Source organism: Oryza sativa, chromosome 2 (assembly GCF_034140825.1).
Source record: "Oryza sativa Japonica Group chromosome 2, ASM3414082v1".
Taxonomy (NCBI): domain Eukaryota; kingdom Viridiplantae; phylum Streptophyta; class Magnoliopsida; order Poales; family Poaceae; genus Oryza; species Oryza sativa.
In genome coordinates, this window is record NC_089036.1 from 13,143,933 (window position 1) to 13,153,124 (window position 9,192).

General features: G+C 50.9%; 1 long non-coding RNA gene across 1 annotated transcript; it reads right to left on the reverse strand.

Moving 5' to 3' along the window:
- Positions 1–8,256: 8,256 nt before the first annotated feature.
- On the reverse strand, positions 8,257–9,192 carry LOC136355116 (uncharacterized). Its single transcript, XR_010739198.1, has 2 exons — positions 8,960–9,192; positions 8,257–8,826 (listed from the first exon to the last, which is right to left on the reverse strand). It is a non-coding gene; the product is annotated as an uncharacterized lncRNA (long non-coding RNA).

The following is a 9,192-nucleotide window of genomic DNA, read 5'->3' on the forward strand; positions in this document are numbered from 1 at the left end:
TGCAAATCTCCGCAGTTTTTGCTTTACTGGCTTGGCATCGGGTCGTACCATGAGTTTGTGCTCAATCACCTCCCTAGGTACTCCTGGCATGTCGGACGGCTGCCAAGCGAACACGTCAACATTGTCTCGGAGGAAGGTGATGAGCGCGAGTTCCTATTTCTCGTTTAGTGATGTCCCGATCTTGACGGTCTTGTCGGGGTTGGCGCTGGAGAGTGGAACAATCTTAATTGCACCATCCGGTTTCGGCGTCTTGGTTGTTTTGCTCACTTTCTTGGGTGGCTCAGTTGTGGCATAAGGGCTAGGCGTGTGCTCAACCATGTCGAGGCTCCGCTTGTCGCATTGCACTGCCAGCTTAGCATTCCCTTGAATAGTGATTGTTCCTTTCGGTCCCGGCATCTTGAGCACTTGATACGCGTAGTGAGATGCGGCCATAAACTTCGTGAGTGCAGTTCTCCCAATGATGGCATTGTATGTTGTATCGAATTCAGCGACATCAAAGGTGATCTGCTCCGTTCGGAAGTTATTTGCTTTGCCGAAAGTCACAGGCAACGTAATTTTGCCCAATGGTTTGGACGATGACTGAGGAGTGATTCCATGGAAGGGTTGATCGGTGGGAGTCAACTCGCTTCGTGGAATCCCTATCGCGTCCAAGGTGCTGGCGAAGAGAAGGTTGATTGAGCTGCCGCCGTCGATCAGAACTCGCGCAACCTTGATATTCTGAATAGTGGGTTCGACCACGATCGGATATCGCCCTGGGATGACAGCAGTGTTGTCACACCTAGAAATTTAACCCAAATTTCCAGACTATTTTGCGTATTAAATCCCTGTCCAGGACCAGTCAGGGTACACAAAACGACAAGTAATATACAGTTCCAAACGTAAATAAAGCGTAAAATACTTACAAAAGAGGCACTTAGTCCTCGCACCGAAACGAAAGCAGCAGCAGCGGAAAAAGGCGATCCTAGCGGGGCTTCAGCTCCACTCCACAGGCAAAACTCAACTGGGGTCTGAGCCTTGGTCCTCTAACTCCATCTTCAGCTCAGAAGCACTACACTTCTGAAAAAGGGGGAATAATAGCAAGACTGAGTACAACCACCGTACTCAGCAAGCCACACCAACGATGCAGACGTGCAAGGGGATACAAGGAGGGGTTTGTGGCTATTTGCATAAAGGCAGTTGTAAAACATTTTATTGAGCAAAACAGTAAAACTGTTGAGTAATTAAAGTAACATTAAATCTCCACTGATCAACGCTACACCACGTTGAACAGGCCCAACCAACCCACCTGAACTACAGTGTATTGGGTCGATTTATTAAGATGGGACTAATCACGGTGAATCTGGTCGACCGCCCATAACCGCGGGCACGGCTATTCGAATAGTTTTACTCTGATCAGAGGTGTACAACTGTACCCACAAGACACAGCCCCATGACACGTTTCCGTGCGCCGACATGCCACCACGACATACCGGAAAGAGGCCGTGACAGGACCCTTCGCATAACCCCCTCTAACCAAGCACACCACACCTCAGGTTTCACCCCCACTCCTCGCAAGGCAGCGGGCAGTCCCCTCTCGTGCCTAGGTGAATCCGGAAGCTGCATAGGCCGTCGCAGGGCCCATCCAAACTCCATCACGCCCACCCTTGCCTGGATGCGTCGGCTAGAGGAAAGCTACACTACAAGCCCAGCCGTTGCCCACGCTGGCTTGTGGTAAGTACGATAAGTTCTTCCAGGACATCCCGCGAACCGGTCCTTAACTGCCATGGGTGCGACCAACAAAAACCATGCACCCACAGCCCACCATTCAGTTGCATTTTAGTTGGATAATTACGACCATGAAGCATGGCCAGATGTCTCGAGCACGCAGCTCACTCTGATACTAAAAAGGTCTAATACTGCAATTATCCCATCGACTGAGCTAGTGGTAATTAAGCATGGCTAAGCATATAGTTCTAGCTAGGTCATCAAAGTAACACAAGCTAGGCGATTTATTACCCATGGTTGACAAAGGACAGATATCAAGTAAACATGGCACAAGCGAGCAGATAGGTAAAACCCTGACCCATGTAATTAGCAAAATATGCATATTTATTTGCAAACAGTAAAACATTTGTAAATTAGGATCAACATGCTCAAGGGGAATGTGTGACTTGCCTTTCTTCTTCAAACAATCTTCCGAACTCTTATCCTTGCGACCGCGATCTTCCGAAACGGCGGGAACTACACGCTGGCACGCAAAACGAGGAAAAACTCTAATAAAAACCAAGGAAACAGTACATAAAAAGTAAACAAACATGTAGAGCTCAATTTTAGATGAATTTTGCAAGTTGAATGGCTCAATTCGGAGTTCGAATGAATTAGATATGAATTTTAGAAGTTTTGAGCAATTTAAATGAATTTCTAGAATTAAACTCGATTTATTGCGCAATTATTATTTATTTTTACAAAGGAAATGGACCTCGCTGGCGTCAGCAAGGGGCGGCCGGCGCCGACACGTGGGCCCCACATGTCAGCGAGTCAAAGGGGGAGGGCGCACGGTGGACATGGTCCACACGTGGCCTCGGGTGCGCGTCCACCACGTGGACGGCCCAGATCGGCCTGAGCCGATCGGGCGGCCGAGGGGAGCGGCAGCCAGGGGCACAGGCGCGGCACGAAGCCGGCCCGGCCGAGCCAAGGCGCGGCGGCGGCATGCGGCCACCGGCGGCAGCAGCTGGCGACGTGGAATGGCGGCGGGCGGCCGGCGAAGAGGAAAAGGAGGAGGGAGGCGGCTCACCGAGAGGCGCGGCGACGGAAAGAGCGGCCGCGGAGGGAGACGACGGCGGCGATTCGGCGGTCTCCAATGAAGGTGGAGGAGCGGCCGGGGTACGGGGGAGCGCGGCGAACGCAGTAGAGGCGGTGGCGTGGCTTGTTGGTGGCTAGGGCGGCGGTGGCGCGCTGTTGGAGTCGGCAAAGTGGCGGTGGAGCTCGGGTTCACGGTGGAATCGGTGCCCGGGTGGTTTATTGCGGAAGCGGAGCGGTGGACGGGATGCGGCAAAGCGCGGCGAGGCCGGCGATGCAAGCGGCGCGGCACGGGGACGGCGGTAGCGGCGGCAGCGGCCGGCTGGAGTCGGCGGCTTCGGTGGAAGGAGGTGGTGCGCGTGGCGACGGTGCTTCGGAGGCGGGGAGGGGAAATGGAGCGGACGCCGGGGTGTGGCATGACGCGGCGAAGCCGCTGGTGGCGGTCGCGCGGAACGACGGTGGTGGGAGCGGCTGTGGCGACCGGCTGGAGGGTCGTCGGCAAGCGGCGGCGGGAGGTGCGACGGTGGCGGGGTGGTTTTCGTGCACGGGAGAGAGGGGAAAATGGAGAGGGAGGTGTGGGGAATGTTTTTATAGGGGAGGGGAGGCGGGATCGAGCCCAAGAGAGGTAGAAACCGGCCGGCAACGTGGGAGGAGAGAGAGATGCGGGAGGCGGCGACGTGGCCGGATTTTGCGGGGAGAGTGGGGGGGGAAACGGTGCGGACGTGGGCGACGACCGCGTCCACGCACGCGCGGGAGAGGGAGTCGCGCGGGAGAGGCGGCGACGTGGGAGGATTTGGCGGCCATGGCGGCGGTTGGGGATGGAGCTGGAGGTAGGAGAAGAAGATGACAGATGGGGCCTCAGGTCCCACCTGTCGGGGAGAAAGAGGGGAAAACGGGCGAGGGAGGTAAAGCAGACTTGAGGGAGAGAGAGAGCCGAGCGGGCCGAGGGAGGAGGCCGGCCCGAGAGGGAGAGATAAGGGGCGCGCGGGCCGCGGGAGAGAAAGGAGGGATTGGGCCGAAAGGGGCCCAAAGAGAGGAAGGAGGATTTTTTTTTCTTTTTATTTTAATTGATGCAATGATCTTTGTGCTATTAAAACTATTTCTCGAGCTCCGAAAATTCACGGAAAATTCCGGAGAGTACATTAGGGCACAAAGAATATTACAAAATATTCCCGGCCAAAGATTTTTTTAAAGGAAATTTTAATTTCCTCTATAATTTCACTTGATTAAATTGATTTAACTTTTAATATAATTTCTAGAAATGCATTATTAATTGATTTTTAATCCCGAACGAAAATCGGGGCGTTACATGGGGTGGTCCTCTTCAGAGAATTCTATCTTCTGTTCAGACCACTTCATCTTGGGCGCAGCTCCCTGCCACGTCGAACAGACTTCGCGTTCCACTTTCTTGTATTCTCGCTTTGAGGAGTATGCCGTGGAACCTCCGAAGATGTGCGAGACATGGAGATCGGAGTCTGGGTATGCTGAGTCCGATTCCTGAGTAGCCGCCTCAGCGTCCTTCTCGACCACGCATACTCGCTTGCCTTTTTCCAATGCCATGTGTTTTGCGAGCGACTTTTTGAAAACAAGGCAATCTTCTAGAGAGTGTCTGTCCGACTTGTGTATAGGGCACCATGTTTTCTTCGTGTCACTGCCTTGTGGGTCTGGGCGCTTGGGAGGGTCCGCGTATTCTGTTGCGAGAACTTCCGCTTGAGCTTTCCTTTTCCTACTTTTACGATTTTTCTTCTTGCTTGACTCCGGTGCGTCCTTGGCTGATTTCTTCTCTCCTCCGGTCTTCGGTTTGTCGTTCTTGCGTCTCAGTGCGTCGTTCGCATGGGCGCATCGATCGACAATTTCGAATAATCTCCGAGTAGTCGTGACGCGTCTCGTTGACAACTCATGGGTAGTATATCGATCTCTGACACCGGACTTGAAGGCGCGGATTACAGAAGCGTCGGTGATTTCAGGGATTCTATTTCTGCACTCATTAAAGCGCCGAACATAATCCCTCAAGGATTCACCCGGGTTCTGTGTCAACGCATGTAGGTCGTCTTCGATCGCGTGGCGCTTGTAAGTTCCTTGGAAGTTGGCGACAAACTGCTACCACAAGTCTGCCCACGAAGAAATCGAGTATGGGGGAGATGCATCAGCCATGAACGCGCAGAGCCCTTCAATGCAGTTGGCAAGTAATTCGCCAATGCGTTGTCGTCCGCTCCGGCAGCGTAGAGTACCGTGGAGTAAACCTGGAGGAATTCTTCTGGGTCGATACTCCCATCGTACTTCTCTATTGCTCCTGGTCGGAATCTCTCAGGCCATTGGACATCACGCAGCGAACGACCGAAAGCTCTACACCCAGCGCTGGGGGCGGTGGGTTGTCGGCGATCGTACGTCCTTCGTGGATGTCTATCTGATGATGAGGATGAGGAAGACAACGACGATGACGATGGGTCACTTGGTTCCGGTGTACGATTACGAGGACGTTGGCCGGGTTCTCGAGAATCCTGTCGTCGTCTCCCGTTGTTGTCCCGGCGCCGATTCCCATCGCCGTCGTCATTATGGCGATAGCCTCGACCAGTATCGCCCAGCACCCGCCGTTCGTGATCGTCATGATCGTGGCGATTGTGGCAATTATCACGGTCTCGGTCTTCGCTCGAACGGCCTCCTCGTTCTTCGTTATCGTGACGCCGTGAAGAGACGCGATGTCGGGAACGGTTCTTGTTGTCTCGTGCGCATCGCGCCTCTCGGCGGCCATTCAGGTGATCGCGGAGATCGCCGGTGCCGCGAGGTGGAGGGGTGGCTCGATGAGGCGATTCCTGCTGTTTAGGGTTTTCACCATTAGCATCGCCAGTTGGTGGCTGTTCTGGGTGCGCTGCAGCAGCGGCCTCTTCGAACGCGTTGCTGTGGTTGGTCACTGATTCCCGTAACCGTTCTGTCCATCGTGCGAGATCGTCGTTCAGAACGGGATCGTAGGGGATTTCCCTTAGTATTGCGTTGACGGCCCTGATGTGCTGGGCCGGTGTAGTCACTTAATTCTCCGCTTCCGCATTGGCGCGCGCTGACGTGCCAGTCTCGTCGATGGCCAATACCTCGCGCGGCGTACTCGTTGACGATGAGCCATAGTTTTCGAGCAGGTGCAAGACTGATGGTTCGTGGGGATCGATGTCGATTACCCCCAACAAATCGATCTGAAATCAGTGTCGCTCCTTGTTCCTTGTCCTCATCCCTGAGGGGGATGCGTGACTGCGGGACCTTACGAGGTGACGTCTTCATGGCGCTGAGAAAGACCTTGCAGCTTGAGAGGTCGTGATTCTTTGTCTTGTGAATAGGAAAATAGACAACACGGGTTGAGAAGTACGCTGGATTCCACGCTCTTTGCAGGCACGAATTTCAGCGTGGACGTTGAGAAAAACCCAGCAGGCTTGCAAGGTGTGTTTTCTAGTTTTGTGGATAGGACACCAGGACCTTGTCACCTCAGAAGTCATCCTCGTCGGCTCGTGATTCTTGTCGGAAAGACAAGGTTTGGCCGCACTAGGATCCTTCTCGGGCTCGGATGTCGTCGACGTTCCGTTCTCCGCTTCGGCCGGAGGATCCTTCGACATGGAGTCGTCCTGGGTTGTAGCCACTGCGTTCTCGCTTCCGGTCATTGATGGACCGGCCGAGAGCGGCACCGTGATGTAAACCGGGAAGACGATTTCGCCGACTTGAGTCCACACCAGCATTGTTGAAGTGGGAACTCCTAGGTTGAGGTTGGTGTTGACGTTGTTGTCGACGAAGCTGGATGACATAGTAGTAGAACCTTGAGCACCAAGTCCCCCTACCTGGCACGCCACTGTCGACGGGGGATACCCGTAGACCAGATATAGAGGGTATTGGGGTACGCTGGTACGAGGATCTACGTAATACGACATCCAGCAGGCAGAAAACAAAGATTATACTAGTTCAGGCCCCTTGATAGGTAATAGCCCTACTCCAGTTGATATGGGATTATATGATGGAAACCACAGATTACAAAGGGAAAGCGGAACTCAATGATACCGCCGAGATCGTAATCGAGAAGGTCCGATTAGATCTCCCGGCGACTTGGCTCCTGTAGGCTTCAACTCCGTAGGTTGTGGTGGATGTGTTGGCTATGAGATTCGATGCCTTAGGTCCTCCCGGGGGGTCCCTTTTATATCGCAGGTCAACTGGTCTCCAAGTAGGACTCGAAGACATCGGACTCGGCACGATACAATGACGACCCAGTCTTGTCCGAGTAGGACTCCTTCCATCTGTGAACTCCATGGCGAATTTCCTTAACGTGTACCGAAGACGTCCGTATATGCGCAAGTATACCATATCGATATGTGACGTATATCGAAGGGTAGAGGGTATACCTTACCCTCACTTAGTTTATATTATTTTTCTCTTCTCTCATTAAATCATATCATATCAATTGTTTTTCTAATTTTTTTATAATTTGATCCTTTTAAAAAACTTATCCGAGAAATAATCCTTTTGAGATACCAGAGTTGCTAGTGTCGTGGTCTAACGGAACTTACACCAGCATCCTTGGCGTCGTACCCCTATCACCATGACACAATGTGGCAGGGGGAGCGTGCAAATGAACCCCCCCCCCCAAAACCCACCCACCCACCCACAGCTCCATCCCTCCCCGAGCCCGAGCGCTGCGCTTGCTCCTCTCTCCCCACTCCTCAAATCCACTTAAGATATATCGGTAAGAGACTTTATGTTCTTCATTGTTCTTTTTCTTATAATCTAAAAAACCAAAAAAAAACTCCCTCCATTTCAAAATATAACAACTTTTCGGTAGCACTAATCCGTGCGCTACAGCGCAGAATATTAGTTCGAGCGTCGCACAACGCACTCTCCTTCTGGTTTTCCTATTTTTTTACCACCCCACCTTTTCTCCGTATCCCACCTTTTCTCGGTTCGTTTTTTTTGTTTTTTTACCACCCCACCTTCCGTGTTTCTCTTTTCTCTTTCCATCTCATTCATGCTTTATCGATAGGCCCAGTAAAATATTAACGATCCATATTTTTCTGTTTTCGTTCTTTTTATGTAGTTTTTATGTTTTCGTGTTTTAGTAAACTATTTACCGTCTAGTTTTTCTTTCCGAGTTTTCCGTTTCTCTAGTATCTCCGCCCATTTCAAAAGTAACGAATTTACTCTGTGGAGTTTTTCATTTACTCCCAGCCTTCCACATCTGCTCATTCAAAAGTAATAAATTTACTCGCATGAATGCCTCCACATCGGATGACGCTATACCTAAATGATCGTAAAAGAATTACTACCAGCTTATAACGCTAATAATTCTTTTACCAATATTATAAATATTGTTTATATTTCGTGGTCTGTGAGTAAAACAATTACTACCTTCCTCTCGATATAGCCCATGATCTCGTAGCCATCGTGTAGTAATATGTTTACTGATGTGTTCAATACACAGTATAAGAGTATAAATTGAGATTTCGTGGTCTGCGAGTAAAACAATTACCACCTTCCTCTCGATATAGCCATGATCTCGTAGCCACCGTGTAGTAATATGTTTACTAATGTGTTCAATATACAGTATAATAGTAAAAACTGGTACTAAGAGTATTGTTGATCTGTCTCACAAAATAGCCGTATGAATGAAAAAATTGCAGGCTCAATCACACAAGCGATAAAATTACTCACAGGTGAATCAAACTAGAAAAGAAAAAAAATGGTTCAGTCAAAAATCTTTCTGGTGGCTTGCTGGATCTTGCTATAAGGATGAAGAGAGAGGTCTGTGTCTTGTGACTGGTAGTGGAGAGGGCAACCAGGTGGCGAGCAGTAGTCGACGATGGAATCATGGAAGGATGTAGCGGTGTGGTCTAGAGATGAGCTCGACGCTGCGCATTAGCAGCCATCCATCATCTAGCAAGCAAAAAAAAATGCAAAAACATTCTCGTTCATGTCAATAGAGATAACGAGCAAAAGAAAAATAGCAAACATCCTCCATCACCGGCGGATTCCACTCTATCCTCTGTGGCCAGCCACATGGAGCACGATGTGCAAATGTAGGACCTGTGCAGCCCATCAATTAAGATCAGGTAATATTTGAGATTGCACGTTAATTTGATTTGCAAAAAAAATTAGGGCTTCATGCGTGAAGTTGAAGGAAAATATGCAGATGCAAATCATAGTATCATTTCCTTACTTGCTTGTTCTATCAATGTCGCCAATGTGGAGCAGCCGTTGGTTGTTGCTATTGGCCCAGATGAACACCTCCTTGCTGGTTAAGGTGCTGCCCAGCGTCTAGCAGCGAGGGCTAAAGCAGTGCCATCGCCTCAACCGCCGCCGGCCACCGCCATCAACCGACACGGTGTCATCGTCCTCCTCCATGGTGTGTCGCCGATCCGTGGGCTGGGATGGTGGATTGATTCAGATCCG